The 18130-nt window shown below is 40.7% G+C and overlaps 1 pseudogene; it reads right to left on the bottom strand.

Moving 5' to 3' along the window:
• Window positions 1–11572: 11572 nt before the first annotated feature.
• LOC149217744 (uncharacterized) lies at window positions 11573–12174 on the bottom strand (annotated as a pseudogene).
• Window positions 12175–18130: the final 5956 nt, after the last annotated feature.

Below are 18130 nucleotides of genomic sequence, written 5' to 3' on the forward strand. Positions count from 1 at the left end.
TAAGCTGCTACTTACTAGATCTGCTGCATACGTTGTTCTGAGACCTCTATGTCGGGAGTGCTTCTCTACATCAATGTGTGCATCCCCTGCATGTGTGCGAGCTTGTCTTCGATGTCTACCGTGATGGTGAAGGTCTCGTCGATCCAAGGATGGATGTGCGCTTTTAGGACTACTTCCTTATGTCATGCCGCGTCCACCTGCTCCTTCAGTGCTTTAGCCTACTACATCCACGCAAGCCTCTGAATGAGGACCACCGTCTACGCAGTTCCTCGGACACTATCATATCTCTATTGGAGTTCACGCGCCTCTGTCTCTAAGCGTTGGATGTTGGGGTCCTCCTGCAAAGTTGTGAGAACCCCAAGTGATGCTTTCAACATGCTGGTGCAGTCTCGCACTGCACCTCCGATTTCCTCCAATCCCGCTGTGATAACGCTAGCACGCTGTTCTCTGACTTCCGGGGGAGTGGATGGCTGCGCCTTTAACCACAGCTCGGCGATCTGAAGATTCAGCTCCAACTGAACCTTTGTCATTTCCTCCCTGGCCTCGTGGACCCCTGCTACTAACCTGTGGATCCGCGCCTCCACTGGTATATCTGCTGGGATGGCCAGCTCCAGGATGCTTTGGCAAGCGTCGTCTATCACCTGTACCAGTTGTTGACTTTGCGACACCAATTTGTTGCGCTGCAAGCTTAGTTGTTCCATATTTATTTTCTGCTCACTGAGGACTTGGAGCGCGCGGCTCTCCCTAGCTCGCAGCTCTGCAGTTATCCCATCCTGCAACACATATAATGTCTCACGTGGGAGGGCAGCTAGATTAACACCGAGACCTTTCAGCGCGCTAACTGAAGGCCTATCGGCCTCATTTGATGTCACTAGTGCCCCTTCCAGCAGCACTATTGTGTTTGTCATCCGTGCGCGCAACATTTGCTCTGTTGTCGTGGATCTGACTACGAGGTTGGTCGAAAGGGTACCAACTTGAGGGGGGCGCGCCTGTAATTCCTGCAACTGCGCTTTGAGGATCCCCAACACAATCTGGTTCTCCTACATGAAATCTTGGAGAGCCTCATTGGTGACATCGCGCACCGTCTCACTGATGTCATGCAGATCACCCTCAGTTAGGGTGATCGGGTCAATGGACAATTTCGAGGCCTTGACCTTCTTCTGTGATCTTGCCCGCTCTGCTGGGTGCTGGTGCTTCAGCTGTGTTGACACGGTTCATGAGTTCGCGCCTCCTTCTTTCGTTTTTGCTTCCTCTGCTTCCTACCCCTGCGAAGGCGTTGTTTGGCCCTTGCCCGCCTTTGCGGTTGCTTCCTGTGTTGCTGCTGTTGCTGCGGCCTTTTCTTTCTCAGCTACTTTCTGTGCCGCATCCCGCGCTACCCGCACTTCTGCTGCTGTTGTTTCCTTCCTTTGTTTTTCGGCCAACTGTGTGATGCGCAGCTTGGCCTCGTCTTTCTTCTTTTGCGCTGCCGATTTCTTGATTTCTTGCAATGTCTAGGGCGCGCCATTATGGCGGCCATGCCTTTAGGAAATTGAAAATGGCGTCATCGGCGGCGACAAATGGTAGCTTTGTCCACTGTTTAGTCGGGTCCTTGTGTGCCCTGATATATATGTTATGCATGTCTGCCTTAAATTCTGCAAAACTCTATAGACTGTTGTAAACCGTGGGTGACAACCGTGGCTTACGGTTGATCCACATTCTAATGTTCATCTCCATGAGCACCCAGAAGATCTTGTTGTCGCGTATCCTTTTAGCATCCTTCGTGGCCCAGAGCGAAGCATACTTTGCAGCCTCCGGTAAATCTCTGTCAATTATGGGGAATTGACTATCCTCCAGCAATTCCCCAGCTACGAGCACTATGGATAGCAACAGCCATGCATAGTGGAACGTTTTGCCCTATTCCTGGGCTTCACGACAATTCTCTAAAAATTCCGTGCAGAGGAATTTGGACCAGTTAAACTGGACCCCCTCTGTGCATTGCTCGGCCAGTGTGACCACCGGCGCAGGTACCTCATCTGCGCACACTTGCGCATAACTTTTCCTGCCAGGATTTGGGTTTCCACGTGTACTGCTTTGTCCTTGATGCTAGAGATGGCATAGCCCCTCTTCTTCTTTTCTAGCTTGTATTTTTTCTTCATGGCCTCCGTGATAGCCAAATCACTACCCTTCCCTTCCGATATGGCCGCGGGGTCCTCTCCTTTGTATGGAAGCCGAGAGACGTGATGAATCAAGCCTGTCGTGATAGGAATGGGCTCCTCCAGCCATAAACACCCATCATCCACTAGGAAGAGCAGCTGCCTGATGACAAAAATGGTTATTGGGGCACGGTGGAAATGTGACACCCAAAGTAGGTTCAGTAACCTAGCTTTTTCCACTCTGTGCAGCGACTTCCGTGACTCTAATGCTGTTAAACCCCCCCCGCGGTGTTCTGCTTCATGAGGTTTCCAGTCTCAAGGTGAGGGAACTTCTCGTGGTCAGCGAGGTCCCAATCTTCGAATTTCAGGCTCGGCACGCGGCCCAGGTGCGTGCCTTCAAACATAATGCCATCTGGGAGGAGTGGGGTCTGGAGCGAGCTCTTGGTCTCATCTAGGTCCTTGGGCACTTTGGCCTTCCCTTTTCGCGGGGGGACATAGGCGGGCAATTTTGTCGCAGAGTGTGTAGGCTGAGTATCCACCTCCATGCCTTCATCTTCTTCTTTTGCAATGATAAGATCCTGCAGATCTTCTTCTTCTTCGTCTGTTTCTATAGTGACGACTTTCCCCTTCTCCTCCATCAATAGTTTGTTGTGCAGCGGGTTACGCGAGGACACGCGTACGGGAACCATTGCTTGTTTGTCCTTCATGGGTCTTGGCATGCGCGGTGATTTCAGGATTTTTGCCGCAATCCTGGCACCTTCTGGAACATCCCCCATAGTTAGGGCTTGCGCAGCCTCCTCGGAGGTCACTTCTGCTATCTCCATACCATCCTTAGTTGTTGCCATTGTATCTGTGCAGCAATCTATCACTCGTGAATTCAAGGGCTTAATCAACGCTTGGCTCACAACAATCAGGGTTCTACTCGACTGCTCAATTCGCAAATGACCAAGTGTTGTTTGCTGGGCAACCCTTTGTATTTTATAGTGCTTTTGGAATTTGAATTTGATCGTTCCCCCCAAATCCGGTTCATTAATGCTCCCTTAGCAGCAGATTTTCCCAGATTTTGCCCATAAATCGTGTCTTAAATGCCTACCGCCCACTCCATTTGGCCTCAAGTCGAGCATCCCATCGTGAATAGTGACTTCAACGGTCACTTTCTGGCCAACCCGCATGGCAGCGCAGCCCCCCGTGCGCGGTCGTGGACCTTGTGACTCTTTGCTTCTGCGCACATCTCCAATATCGCACAGCTCCCGAGTAGAATAGTTTATAGTCCCGTGCTCCCTTCCAACTGCCTGGAGTGCTAAGATTGTCCTTCCCTCGGCTAGTCAGGTGGTCGCACCACCCATGAAAAGTTTCATCCAATCATTCATCATGTTTCCTGGAGAATCTCTACCTTTTACTATTATGGTCGGCATCGCGTACTTTATTACTTGCAACACGCTACCCTGGTCATTATGCTTAGCAATATGCGGTCCAAGCCAAGGCATCAGACTGATCAATTCGTGACAATAGGCCTTAACCCTGTCATCGTGATTGCACGCACCCTGCCTTACCATTTTAGTATTTTTTGCCGAGAAAATCATTATTTATTTCGTCCTCCATCTTCTTGTCTTCTGTGTCCATCAAAGCGCTTTTCTTCCTTAACCGTACCCTTTCTTCTTCAAGTTTGTAAAGTCTAAGGTTTCCCTGTTGGATTTCTTCCTCAAGTCCCATGCGTTCTATTTCTCGGGGTTGTGTGATTCCTTCTTTCCAGGCTTCACGAACCATCGTATCTACTGGTGCTACTATGCGTAGACTAGGGTTTACATGCTCCATAGGGATTACAACATTCGCTTCATACTTCAACTTCGGAAGTGGCTGCACAATCAGGGTTTTTCACATGGTTCTATAAGCCCAGAGAAGCATTGGTACGCACAGGTCCCAGTTAGTTCGTTTCACATGGTAGACCGTGTTCAGCGCTTCGCGTACTTTGTCAAAAGCTTCTGCGTGAATATGTTTCTGCGTGCTTGGTCTTACCATACTTCCTGATCGTCGTTCGCGCCATTGTCTTGCCCGTTCCTGCTTGTCGGTCATGTTTCCTATCGCAAGGACGGTGTGCGTTCGTGCAAGTTGCGCACCACACACCTGTACCCATTTGGAAAGCTGGGCACGCGAGATGTTTCATCCGTCATACTCGGCTTTCATCCACATCTGAGGCTTTCCAAACCACATGCGCATCATCCTTCTGTGTTCGCGCTAGTCCTCAAAACTTCTTTGATGTGTACCCCACCATCTTGCGGGTGTAGCGCGCAGTGCCCATTTCAGAGCGTCGAAACGTTGCTGTTCCGGTACTTCTCTTTCAATTTTTTTCAGAAAATCATCCACCTCGCTCAACCCGGCGTACATAGGCAGATCTCTTACCTCTATTTCCACGCAATGCAACAGCCTTTTCATCATGTTACAGTTGAGCGTGGTTACCTCGTGTAACCAGTTATGCCATTGTTCTATTTCCTCGTCCGAATCTTAGGTGCAGGAGCTTTCGCGCTCCCACGAGAGTCTTCCATTCGCTGTTGGATTTACCCAGTCCTGCTCCCGCGCGGTTATCTTGTAGATACAGTCTAGATCGTCATCGTTATCATCGTCGTGCACTGGCTCTGTATAGTGTGATCCTTCCGTAGGGTCTAAAGGTACCACTATGTGCAGTGACCTTTTTTCAAAAATCATATTGCGCTTCTTGAGATTTATCACTCCATTCATGTCAATGGCCCAATCTATTCCCAGTAGTGCAGGATAGGAATTTTTTTCATCAACAATATCTATCACTTCGAAATCTGCGAGTGCACTCGCACCTTCGATATCTACTGTTATCCCCTGCAATCTTCCCATAGGTAGGATCTTTTGTTGGTTCGTCATTCGCACTTGAATATAAGACCATTGCAGCGCAGGCCTGCCCATGTGCTCCCACGTCTGCTTTGGTAGGACGTTCGCGTCCGATCCTAGATCCAAAATCACTTGATCCATTTCATATTCCCTGATCTGCACAGTCAATCTCATCTCTCTTCCTGTTCGCATTGTGTGCTTCCCGAGCTTCCGGACTACACACAGTTCTCCTGGCATGGTTCCAGCACATCTAGTGATGAGTTCTTGTAGCCCCTTCATAGCTTTGTTATCGCGCAGTAGCTTCATGCATGTCTCCAAAAATGTAGTGAGCATTGATGGGTCCATTTCTGGTTCCAATTTGTCTTTACTTCCTGAAGTAGAGGCATCCACGAAGCTCTTCGTAACTTCCATGAATGCCTCCTTAACGCACTCTAAATCAAATTCTGGTTCCTTTGTTGGAGCCTTGTGAACCCAGGAACTCTCTTTGGGTTGCTTGCCTTTGTCATCTCCTATCGTGATACCACTTCGGGAGCACGATATTTACATTCAGGTCTTCCTCGCGCGGCTCAGACCTCATCATTTGCAGGTTCTGAGTCGGGGGAGGTTAGAGTGCTCCTTTATCGTGCAACCTCGCTATCAGCGTGGGACAGTCCTTCGTCTCATGATCAAACTAGGAACAATATAAGCATGATGGTCTCGTTGGATTTTTACAATCACGGCCATAATGTCTTGGCCCTCCACAATTGTAATATATCAGTTGTCCGCAACCTCTTCCTGGTGCCATTCCACCTCGACCTCGTCTGTGCCCCTGAAATCCAGTGTGCGCCATCCCTGCATTTTAATCAAGGGCCCGTGTTTTGATCTGAACTCTGTAAGTAGGAGTCTGATCCACCATCAGTTCATAACTTCTACAGATGCGCTCATCATAGCCTACTGACCTGCAGAAATTACAGAACAACTGCTGGGAATTATGTGTATACTTCTATAATAGATGATAGTTATATGTAGCATGCTTCCCTCCTATCTCACAAATCGTACACCATAATGCAGGCGCCGCGCTCGGTCCTGCTTGTGCCTCCAGTCTCAATGGCATTGGTCCTCCTCCCGCCAGGTAGTTCACGAAGACTGGAAAATGGTCCTTGTCATGTCCCTGGGCTTTGCACTTTGCGCACCATACCTCCTCGCGCGCTTCTGGGCGAGCTGTCATGTCTTGTTTCAAACTGTGCATCTCAGGACACAAGTTTTTCCACTGCACGTGGATATGTTGAACTCCCAGGTTAGGATCTTGTATCAGGGTCTCATGTAGTCTCATTGCGATCTCCAAGGCCTCGGCTTGAGTGGTTAGATTCTGTTGTGACAACGCATTCCTTAGATGTGGCGTTAGTGATGCTACAAACCATGTGCGGTGTTGCCCATCTGTCAAGGTCATATTGGCTTCACGAATTGTACACTTCAGTCTCTGATCCAGCTCCCAAGGGGTCTTGCTTGGAAGCATCATGATTTCCTTAAATCCAATGATCGACTGTGTCTCTGATTTTGGCCTGCTAAATTCCTTGTTTAGCGCAGCTTGGATATTCGCGATCCCTGCATTCGGATTGTCATTGGAATGCTTAATGTACCAAGTCAGTGCACGATCCTGCAAAGCGCTAACCAGCGTTGCTTTCTTTATATTGTCATCCGTGACTCCCTGCACTTCCCATATAGCTCTTACCACGAACCAAAACTGGTCCAGATCTTCATTCCCTACTCCCTTGAACACCGGTAACTTTATCGCGCTTGCCATATTAAACTGTGGTGGTGGCAGAGGTGGTGTGGGTGAAGATGGGGATGAAGATGGTGAAACTGGTGGTGGTGTAGGTGGGAGTGGTATGCGCGGAATTCGTTGCTTTATCAAACTGATCGCACTTCTTGGTGAAACCTTCGCGAGCTCTTCCTCGCTTTCTCGTGGAGGTGAAATCAAGGGGCTAGTTTCTAGTTCTACGCTACCTTCGTTTCTGTAGATCCTCCCACTTCGCGTAGCCCCAAACATCAATTTATTCGCATAACCTGCTTTTCACATAGTAGCATTTTAATCCAAGTGTTCAAAGATTTAACGTACTTACCTCGCGGTCCTTTGAGGAAGCTTCGTTCCGCCTTACTATAGCTGACAGAAGTATCTACCACTAACTTGGTGATAAATCCTCCTATAATTCAATCGAGCCAGAGATCCACAGCGCACGCGAACTTATCTTCCGATGCTTCCAGTCTATGCACCAACTCTAGTGTCCACACAATAGGTTTGTCGAGCCTACACCTTCCTTGAATGTTTGTTAGCTTCGCGATCCACTCGTACAACTCAGAGGGGAAGGATGCAAAGAAAATTTCGTGGATTTCAATATATAAGTAGCAATCTAACCTCTCTTCCTTTGATAATCACAGATTCTTGTTTTCCTGCGCCGCGAACTCGTGAATATTTATGTCCAACCACTCTTCAATTCCTTTATTTGTCGAATCCCAGTGATACGACATCTCTATGCAGATCCCAGTCCCGACAACGGAACCATTTGTTGGCTTATTGGGGCCTGACCCAGGTTCAGAGTTAAGTTAGCCAAACAAATCCCAGTACTACTGTCCATTTCAGCGACAATCCGCGGAGCACGGACTGAGGTCTCACCCGAAGTAGTATGGGAGGGTGCTAGAACCAGGTTTCCGCACCTTGGAGATGTCTGAGGAGTTCAACTGGTTCGCGGTTTGACCCTCTGCGCAGGTTGCTTCGTGCACTTTCTCGTACTTCGTAGCCTGATATACTGCCTTTGCGCAACCATACCAAGGGGCTGAACGTCGCACTCTACATTATTACCCAAGACCTTACTGGTATTCCAATGTTAGTTAATTATCTTTACCTATTTGAGTGCTTTAAGTATATTTAACAATATAAACCATTCATACAGGTGCGCGCTGTAAATAAATAGTATATTTGCAAATTATATCAATCATTCATTAACCCAAGAACAGATACACAAAATTATAACCAAACTTCTCTTTATTAATTCCTTCCTCGGTTATAGACTCGACTTCGCCTTGCGCACTCAGCTGCAGACTACTAGGCCTCTGCGCACTCAGCTGCGGACTACTAGGCCTCTGTGCACTCAGCTGCAGATCCTTCTCCTACTCTACGACCCAAAGACACACTTTACACTTCAACTCAGTCACTTGGACTTTTTTCCTAATTCCTCCTTCTCCACTTTGAGCCTCACTCTATTTATACAATCCCATAGTCCACGGACCATGGGTAAGTCTATCCAACCGACATTACATTACAAAACTAGGACGGACAACCTTGTGACTCTATCATACTTTCACGCCCCGCGCCCGCAATTCGCAGAGCTTTACAACAAGATTCGGTCAAAACTTGGACTTTGAACCCCAAAACATGCTTTGGGGGGATTCCATGCCCAAAAGCTCTCCAATTTCAAATTCCGCTCACAGTGCGTTACTACAACTCTGGTGCACTCATGAGATAAGACATCAAGCTGAGGCGCCCTGTCTCTCTTGCCAGGAAGTCGTGTCCTGCGATTCGAGTCTCTTATGCTTTCAAAAGCAGCGCCTTGATCCAGTCCATCTGCGCTTGATCCAACGAGCGATGAAAGGAGCTTCATCTACAATCTGAAACACATAAAGGAAGGGCTGGAGGCTATTCAATTCCTGGATTTGTTGCTGCGAAAGAGAATACATTTTACCAAGAAAACATAAATGACTAAAGTCGGAGGTTGGTCGTCCAACTATCTCAAGCAACTTCCAACATCTGAATTAACTTTCTTACCCGTCCAAATTGATTGAAGAAGAAGATGACTGAGGACCCATAGAGGTTTTAGTCAATGGAAACCTATCCCTTAAGCCGTAGTCTAAAAATTATGTTCTTTTGTTTTGAAAGTTATGAAAATTCTAGTCATATTTTGAAAAAATATGGCAAGGATTTTTGTAAATCCAAGTAAAAACAATCAGAATTCATAATTTTAGGTGATCTAGATGTTTTTGATGGTGTTGAGTCCATTTCCACCATCAAAAACATGATTCAAACACTGCATCTACAAGATTTTTTGAAATTTTTTTGCCCAGATTTTGGCCACTTTTGTCCATCTGGGCAATTCCTCCACCAGACTCCATCCCTTAACCTTGAACCCACCTGATTCCACAACATTTCCAACAACTTCACCTTGTCCCTATAAATTGGTAAGAAAACAACACAAATGAGATTTACAGTAATAAAACAACACAAACTGAGTTCAATCATGGGGTATTCACTGCAAATGAAAATGAAACTGGCGCGGTAAACCAATTCAAATTCGGAGTTGTCTTTAGTGCAACTTTTTGGAAGTTTTTCCGATCTAATTTCTCTAAAATCCAGTAGGAATTTATTGAAATCACAAGCTTGATGGGTAATCCTGTGCAATTGAAGTGCCCTAGGAATTTTCCAGGGTGCTGAATCCATATATACAGTAAAAAAGAATAGTTTAAAAACACAAATCAAGATTTCACCTCAGCTTTTTCCATCAGATTCCAGCACCGAAAAGTCCAAAAAGTCGCACTAAAGACAACTCCTTCAAATTCAAATCGGTGAATGATGCAGTTTCAGGATTTGCACTGGGAGCAGTGACGTCCCAAGTCTGAAAATAACCAGCCAGCTAATAAGTCATAAATACTTAATCGTTGTATATGCCCACCTTTGAATTACTGGCGCATACACCCACGCCAGGCATTTAAAGTGGAGTCGTCTAACGAGGCAAAGGAATTGCCTGCCAAAAGTCGCCGAAATCTGGGCAAAAAAATACAAAAAATCTTGTAGAGGCAGTGTTTGAATCATGTTTTTGAAGGTGGAAATGGATTCAGCACCATCAAAAACATCTAGGATAGCTAAAATTTTGAAGTTTAACAACTATAATTTGGATTTACAAAATTCCTTACCGGATTTTCTCTAAATAAGATTGGTATTTCTATAACTTTCTGGGCAACTCCTCTGCCTCGTTAGACTACGTGATTTAAAGCCGCTAGTTTTTTGTCACGTCCCAGTGCAGAAAAAGGTACACAATCAATTTGCCATGTTGGCGGTCATCCCGACAGCCCGAAACACTTTCTCTGATTGACCATTGCTTTGCCATTCTCTGTCATCATATACAGATTTTTTCCAAGCCCGAGCGAATTTGCTGCTGGGTTGACTACTCCCGATAAAACACCCTCTCCACAAAATTATAATAAAAATAATAATTTTTTAAAATTCCAATTAAAATTAATATAGAATTGTCAACTTATCAGATAAAGGAGCCCATAAAATAAACCTTTTTAACTTTCAGAAACAAAAATGCCAGATTCCACCATCTAGTTGGGTTTTAATATGTTTACGATGTCCATGTCAACGAAATTTTTAATCGGAAATTGTGGGCCCCATTCTTTGAATATTGCGCAGGAGTGTGCCATGCCCAGGTTTGAACCAATGGCGTACAGTGAGAGCATGGATTAAAATTGACGCCCGTATGCACGTTTTGACCTTTTTTAGCCGTCAAATACAGGCTCTTTCAAAATCTACACGTTATTATTAACTTGTTAATAATTTCTAAAACTGTCATAATTATGGGCATGTAATAAAATTACAAGTTTTAATTTTATATGTATATAAATATATATATTTTAATAATTTGTATTTGTTTAAATTTTATATTAAGTTGACAGTGTAAGTACCCACTATCAGCTTACCTGAGTTGGACTAGACGTGCTATATCATTCTATGCTTCCAGCACTTATGTGAATTTAAGTAATTATCAATGCAACGAGACTAAGAGTCTAGAGTCCATATCCATCGCCACCATATCTAGATTTCAATATCATTAAGGCACACAATTAAAACAGGGATCTCACCAACGCATTAATTGACACAACATTGGCAATTTAGCATTGGTTTGGTAAGGCATTTATTATGAAGTTCCAATATTTATGAGAATTATCGTTGCGTTAACTTTTTTTTCCAATCCGATGATGATCTCACTTCCATTTCCTACAAATTTCGTCCCAATTTTATCATAATCTCGATTCTCAAATGGTATGTGGGGGAAGTTGGAAATTGGAATATTATGCAGTGAATGCCCAATGCCCATCACAATGCTAGAGCCTAGAGCTTTCTCATTTTCGTAGAGATACAGCCCGTAAAAGAAAAAAATGCCGAGTTGCAAATCCACAACTACTCAAGGTAAGCTCTTCTCTTGTACTTTCTTGCTGCTATTTTTTTAGTTCTGCTATGTTATCACAGTGCTTTATTTCAGTTTCAGCGATATTATTTTTAGTTTTGCATTATCCGATTAATATGATATAGCAGAGTGATGCATTTTTTTTTTCACAAGTAAAGTTTCTTTGTATTCAAGTTCTTTATATACATAAATTCCATAGGTCAAGAAGATCGACTACAAACGCCAAACTGGTTTTGAAAATAGAGTGACATGGACTTGTCAACCTTCTCTGGTTCTCATGTCAGCCAATCCACTCAATTAAAAACACTAGACATTTCTGACCCATTGAAAAACGAAGTAGGTTGTCATAATAAAACCAACATCCTAATTTTTCAAGTTTGTATTACACCCCAACTGTAAGTCAAGATTTTGGTAGGTTTTGATGTTTGAGTCATACCCGATCCCCAACTTTAGATCAAGTTATCGATTGTTCGTTTCATGCAAGTGTAGTTGACCTAGTTGCACATGAAATACAGGGGCCGAAGATGTCACATAAATAGGGCTTTTGTCTTCTAATTGACAAAATGGATGGTCGACTATCTCTGCCAGTGATCCACGACAATCAGAGAACATATATAGATTATAGGTCATTTTTCTTTTGTGAAAAACCCTGATTATGTCTTAGCCTTCTTTTGACTCTTCAAGTTTTTGTGTCATAACCTCAATCTGTTATTCCATACAAACATCTTCTTCCGTACCCTAGTTGTCACGATTTCAAGTTAGTCTTCGAGTTTTTACAGTTCATTCACAAACAAAGACTCCAAAACCTCTCTCGGCATATGTCTGATAAGCCTATATAGCCCCACATGCTCAATGTCATCCTTGACAACACAACCACCCATAAATGAATTAATTTGATCATCGCTCAGTTTACTTCGCGAGCCATTCATATATTTCTCAATCCTCTTTATCTCTATCTTACACATGTAGTCAAATGGATATCTATGGAATAGTCAAACATATAAACATATGTAGAGATTAGATATATATGGAATAGTCAAAGTTTATAGATGGAATTGGATGCACGAATTTGTGACAACCTGGAGGGCGTTACAATCAATTATCGAACACAAAGCATCATGTACATGCCTCCAGACCCTGGACTGAACAAGATTTACAACTAGTTGCAATTACAATTTCCATGGCTGTCAGTGCCCAATTTCAATTTAAATGGAAAACAATGAAATACTTTTAAGATTTTCATGGCTATGATAACAAAGATCTCTCTTTTGACCACCTCAAGATTCTCATGACTCCAGGGATCATATATGAACCTTCCATTTTAAACAGTTAGTTATGATACCCGTTGCCAAACATAGACTTCTTCTATTTGAAGGAAGAGAACATTCCAATGATTTGTCAATTCAATAATAAATGAATATCCATAAAAACGCTTGCCCAGTGAAGGACGTTTCTACCTTTGGATCCTGCAAGTTACTATATATCGGCAAAACAGTTCTAACTAGAAAGAGAAAATTTACTATTGTGGATTAACGCTGGCCTATCCCAGGTTGTGGTTAACTCCCGACTTTGTATGTGAATGTTGTTCATGCCTCTAATTCCCAAGCTTTCAAACTTCTCAACTGCTTTTTAATTTTTTGAATGAGTTTTTCTTTTTTACTATTTTTAAAGGGCAAGAGGTGGATTAATTTGATTAAAAAATTTTAAAATAAATCAATAGTTTAAAGTTAGGGATATATTTAGTAAGATTGGAAGCTTTTCTATTTTTCTATTTACCAACCAGATCCATCTTTAACCAGTCGATTGGTGAATATAATTTGAAAATATCATATAACACTGGTAGAAATAAATATTAAATGTCATGAGATGGGCAATTTAAAAATGAAACAGTCAAAAAAAATTCAGTGATGGGCAGGGGGCCATCAAATTTAACCCCTGAGTGAGAGGGTTTAGTACAGATTCAAAGACCTGTCGGAAATCCCTCAGGCAAGGAGTGCCGGAAACCTTCGCCATGGTATGCATGACATCCATGCAAGGTCACATCACTCTTCAAAAATTTGACTACTCCCTATTTAATGTGAGAAATAAAAGAGATACTCATGGTACCATCTCCATGATTTTGTAGCCGACTCGAAATTGTTTCAACCCACAAACAAAAATTAATAATTCGGTAATTGCCTTGGCGAGGTTAAACACAATGCGATAATTGCGAAGGGCTTGAGGACATGCGCAAATTTCGCAGGGCTTGTATGTCTGCCCTGCCTCCGTTCATCTTTATGTCTTTGTCACCTCTCTCAATCGAATCAAATCTGATCTGTAGTCCATATTAACAAAAAATCAAGTCTGAATCAAATCAAATCTTATCTGTGGGCCATATTAACTAAATTTAAAGTATTTCTTTCACTACAAAAAACAATTGGAATGCGTATAACTTTTGCAGGGCTGACAGAAAAATACATACATATTATTTCTTTTTCTTAATTATCGATTCTTTTCTTTTATTGTTTTTTCTATTAACCTCTTATCACCTTCTTCAAGTTAGATTTATATAAATTAATGATAAGTTAGAAGGTGGTATTAAAGTAATTAGTATAATTACATTAAAAATATTAATGTGATTGATATTAATGAAGGTGTCGTAAATATAATAAAAAAATTATTAAAATACAAAGAATGTTTTATTAATGCACATATTTACTTCATTAAACATGTATAAAAAAGTTATGGGTGAATTTTAAGTTAAGAAAAAAAAGAATTATAAATTAATGTTATAAATAATAATAAGGAACTTATTAGAATTGGAATAATCTCAAATCCCTAGGAAATTGGTGGATGGGGAGTAGCACAAATCTAAATTTTTAAATTTATTAAAAGTAATGGACCATTTCACTAAATAAATTTTGCTTATATATAAATGACTGTTATAAATAATAATGAACTTATCATGGAAGAACATATTAGAATTGGAATAATCTCAAATCCCTAGAAAATTGCTAATCTAATTTTTTTAATTTATTAAAAATCAAAGCAACTTAACAAACTTTTTAATACACTAGTTGATAAGCATTAAGACTAAACATATGCTGAGCATATTCCCTTGAGAATCAATCTAGGCCCTTAATTAAAAAAAATAAAATAAAAAAGTCAACAGATCATCATCTACCTTAAATTGAAATAAGCAACTTTTGGCAATTAATTCTTTATTTCAATTTAATAAATTGGTTTTATGAAGTTTCTTTTTCAGAAGCTTCGAAAACTATCTTATTTAGAGAGGAAAACTTAATATCTATGTCTTTTATATCAACTTTTAAGGAAGAATGAATGTGTCTATAGACATTTATGATTTTTGTTATTTCCATTTTTTTCCTTCTTGGGGGGATGAGCATTTGCATGAGGAAAAGTAACTTGCACATCTCCTAAGGAATTGACATATCCAACAATGAAATTATGTGTTCTCATAATTTAAAATCTAAGTTGATTGAAAAATTATCCATTTTATAAGTACTTAATTTAGAAGACTCTTATTATGATTTATCTCAACACAAATGTGAGCTTATATACCTAACCTCGCCAAAACTTTGGAAAAATAAGAATATGAACCCCAATTCTCACTTTAGTAATTAACATAATTAGTTTTTTTTTTCTTTTTTGAACAACGAGAATTGGAACACATTGGAGTGATCTAATCTAGGCATTTTGAGGCACACTTGAGTGGACCTCTATTCTAGGGAGAATTTTCCCTTTGAGCCTTATCACAATAAGAAAATATGTCTTTTATGAGAATTAACCCTCACTAAGGAGGAGAACAAACAATTTTCCCAACCACTTAAAGTTAAGACAATGGTTCACATAATGTCAGTATCAAAAAAAATAAAAATCTAAAGAGTTATAAGAAGCCTAGACCCCCTTAAAAATTGTCTAATAATTAATGTGATTTAAAAATTGAATAAAAATAATTTAAAATTGTATTTTATTATAAATTCATAAAAAAATATTTTATGTAACAACCTGTTTGTTGTGCATATTTTGTTATTTACTGTTGTAGACTTAATGAATCTTGACTTAGTGAAAGAGATCCCTTGAAACTTTATCTTAAAAGACAAATTTAATTTGGAAATAAATTATGATGATATGTTTTGCAAGTCAATGGAAAGGACCAAAAATAAAATTAAAAATGAATTTTCAAACCTCTAGACAGATATTTTTTTTCTCTTTCCTTAGACATGGAAAAAAACTCATCTCAGTGGGAAAATATCCAAGGATGGCAGATGAAGGTTGGAGGATGGAGAGAAAAGAAGATTGGAAAATTGATACCTTGCACAGAATGATGTGAAGGTTGGTAGGACATTGCCAAGCTAAGGTGTTCTTGAGCTGGACATAGAGCCAGTGGAACCCTTGGGAAAGATCCTTGAGTATAGAGAGTTCTGGAATGGACTGATGTGGTCCTGAGGTTCAGGAACAAACTATCTCAAAGATTTGGTTTCTAAACAGTATGGAATAGAGAAAACTCGGGAGGAGACTGCATGTAATTGCCAGTTTCGTGGTTGGGTGGCGTGGTCTTCTTGTTTGACTTTCTTGACAGTATTAACAGAGACATATAAGTATCTCTATGATGTTTTTTTTCTTTATTGTATTTGAAAGTGTTCTTTGTTGTAATATTAAAGTATTTTTTTTTTGTGGAAATGAGTGTTCTACATTACAAATAAATCTTCCTTTGAATCTATAGCACGAAAATATTTGGGAATGTGGTAAGCAATTGATAACTCTCCAGGATGACAAAAATTCCCTAAATATGAAATAAGGATTGATGTACTTATTCAGTTGTCGAGAGAAAGGTTGATAGCCTTAAATAAGTTAACTCTGGAATTTTTATTCATACATAAAAGAAATAACAGACATTGAAGGGTAAGTAATTTTGAGCAGAAATATAATTATAAAACAAGAAATAAGTTATGGTCATAGTACTGAAAGATAATTTATGCAAAATAACAAGTACAGTGGTTCTCGTTAAGCCTTAGAATAACAAGATTAGGGCTTATCAGAGGCAGTCCAAAACTGGAAGGAAAAAATAAATATTAAACACCCTTAGGGTGGCAAGCAGGTCCCAAAAAACCCAAGTCCTACTTGCGGCCGGGTGTTGGTAAACTGAAATAAAACCAACTCGAAATGTCAATATAATTGCAAAAGAACTTAATTACGGTCAAGTGTAGCCAGAGAATACTTGTGTAATGCACAATGTTGAAACAAAATGATAACTCGGAACTGTAACAAACCTACCAGTGATGGAACTATAGGCATATTAAAGAAATATTTGTAACCAAGCATAATATCGTTCCAATAATGTAGTAGATAATAAACTAAACAATTTCTCTTAACAAATGTCGAGCGTTTATCCAGAGTAGAACATAAAACAATTTTCAAGTAAACATTTGTATTCAGTCTTGACATCATAGCCAAGAGTAAGAAACAAATCGAAAATTCCATAATAGAGTCAGTATAATAAAAGAAACAAGCATGTGCGCATAATGTTTAGATTTACCATCAATGGATACTCTAACTAGAAATCTAGAAACAATTTTTGGAAACAAAGAAAGAATTACAATCAATGTAACTATAGCCGTGTCGAGAACCTACATGAAGAAAATTCTTTAATAACCATTATAAATACAACATTAATACGAGGAACTATAACCCAGTAGGGTTTCATCAAACTGTAAAGAATCCATGGACACTTTTAACAAGAAACTAAGAACCCCAATTTTGGGAAAGATCTTGAATCATTGTATAGGTCTAGAGAAAGAGTAAAACCTGGAAAATGAAGGAAGTAATGAGAAATTGAGTGTGACCTTGCCATAGAGTTCAGAACTAAGGAAAAATTGGAAGAACCCAACCTATAAAGAGCATACGAGTCTCTATTAGCTTGAATCGATGGTTTTCACCAGAAAAAAATTCATATGAGAAAAAACATTGATGCCCAGCGTGGGGAAAATATTACCTTTGCAGTGGTCCAAGTCTCAGCGTGTAGCTCAAAACCATGTAGTGAAAGGCACCACAATGAGGGTAAGAAAATATTGAAATATGTAGAAATTTTGAAGAATATGACACATATTCACAGAGATTATCCTGATTATACACTATTGCGGAATACATGCATAATACATAACCTCCTCTACGTTGATCATCAATTTACAGAGGTAGAAACAATAACATGTGCACATAGAAGCATCAATCACACATATCAACACAGTATTTTCCCGGGGAAAGCATCTCGCTAAAAACCCCAACTATCTGTATATTATATTGATTGAGAACATGTAACAAACATAATACAATACTCATCACAAGTACTCAGTACTATCTCCACCTGTTACACACAATACAACTCAGATCTGATCTCCAAATCTCCTCCGCTACTTGCCTACCTCCACTGCACAATACCTGCTGAGAATAAATGAGAATGGCTTAACCAAACTCGTTTTTACCTTGTGATAATCACCCACACTGGAAATCACGTGAGCAGAGGCTATAATCACTTGGTCTTGGCCACATACTGCGCAATCTTCATTGGCATTACTCAATCCATGCATGTGCACAATCTCATGCACAACTGATAGCAATCTCAACCTCTAACACCTGTCTCCACTGAACGGTACATGCACTGAGTTAACTGATGTATTCTTTAGTTGCATTATGAGTTAATAATTAATTCACATAACTCATCATTAGTCTGTTTGCAGTTAGACTGATTACAACTAGTTTAACAAAGTCAAATTGAACACAACTCCATCAACTCCACATCCAACTCTACCAAACTCAACTGTTTGAGTTCTAACTGAAGTCCCTACATGCAAAAACTCAACTAAACATAGGAAACTCGTATTTCCTTCTTTCAGCTGCATGTGCCACATCTGTAGCTCAAAC

The sequence above is a fragment of the Pinus tabuliformis genome, chromosome 1_1, assembly GCF_031772625.1.
Source record: "Pinus tabuliformis cultivar Carrire ecotype Pingquan chromosome 1_1, CPIR1, whole genome shotgun sequence".
Lineage (NCBI taxonomy): Eukaryota > Viridiplantae > Streptophyta > Pinopsida > Pinales > Pinaceae > Pinus > Pinus tabuliformis.